Source organism: Plasmodium inui (assembly GCF_000524495.1).
Source record: "Plasmodium inui San Antonio 1 unplaced genomic scaffold supercont1.15, whole genome shotgun sequence".
Classification (NCBI taxonomy): Eukaryota; Apicomplexa; class Aconoidasida; order Haemosporida; family Plasmodiidae; genus Plasmodium; species Plasmodium inui.
The window spans coordinates 125930-126658 of NW_008481849.1; positions in this window are offsets into that span (position 1 = coordinate 125930).

Below are 729 nucleotides of genomic sequence, written 5' to 3' on the forward strand. Positions count from 1 at the left end.
TAATTAATTAAAATATAATATTATTTAATTGTTATGATTAAATATATATATTTAAAAATAAAACAATGTCATATTTTAATTAATTATTAAATAAATAAAATAATAAATAATTAATTAATTTAAATATCTAATTGTTGAATTAATGCTTATTTATCAATAATTAATTTAATATATTAATTTACATATATTATAAAATAATAATATTATATTTAAAATTAAATAATTTATAATTATTTTTTTCAACATATATAAATTAATGTATGAATTTAATTATTAATTTGTTTTAGTATAAATTAAGTATAACATATTTATTAATTTATTTTAATATAATAAATAATATACATTAATAAATCATTTTAACACGCTAAGATTATTTTATATATATAATTAAAATATTATTAAATTAATTATTTTTTATTTAAATTATATACTAATAAATAAATTTTTTATTTATATATTAATATTAGTTAATAATTAGTTTATTAATTTTGTATAAGTATATAATAAATTAAAATATATTTATATTGTATTATTCACATAATTATTATATTAACTTTATTTAAATAATTTAATTAATTTATTATATATATATTTATTTTATAATTAAAATGAAAACACTATTAAAATAATTTAATTATATTATATTTTCTTACATTATATATATTTTATTATTTTATAAATATATATTTAAAAATTAAATAAATTATTAAATTAAAATATTATGTATTA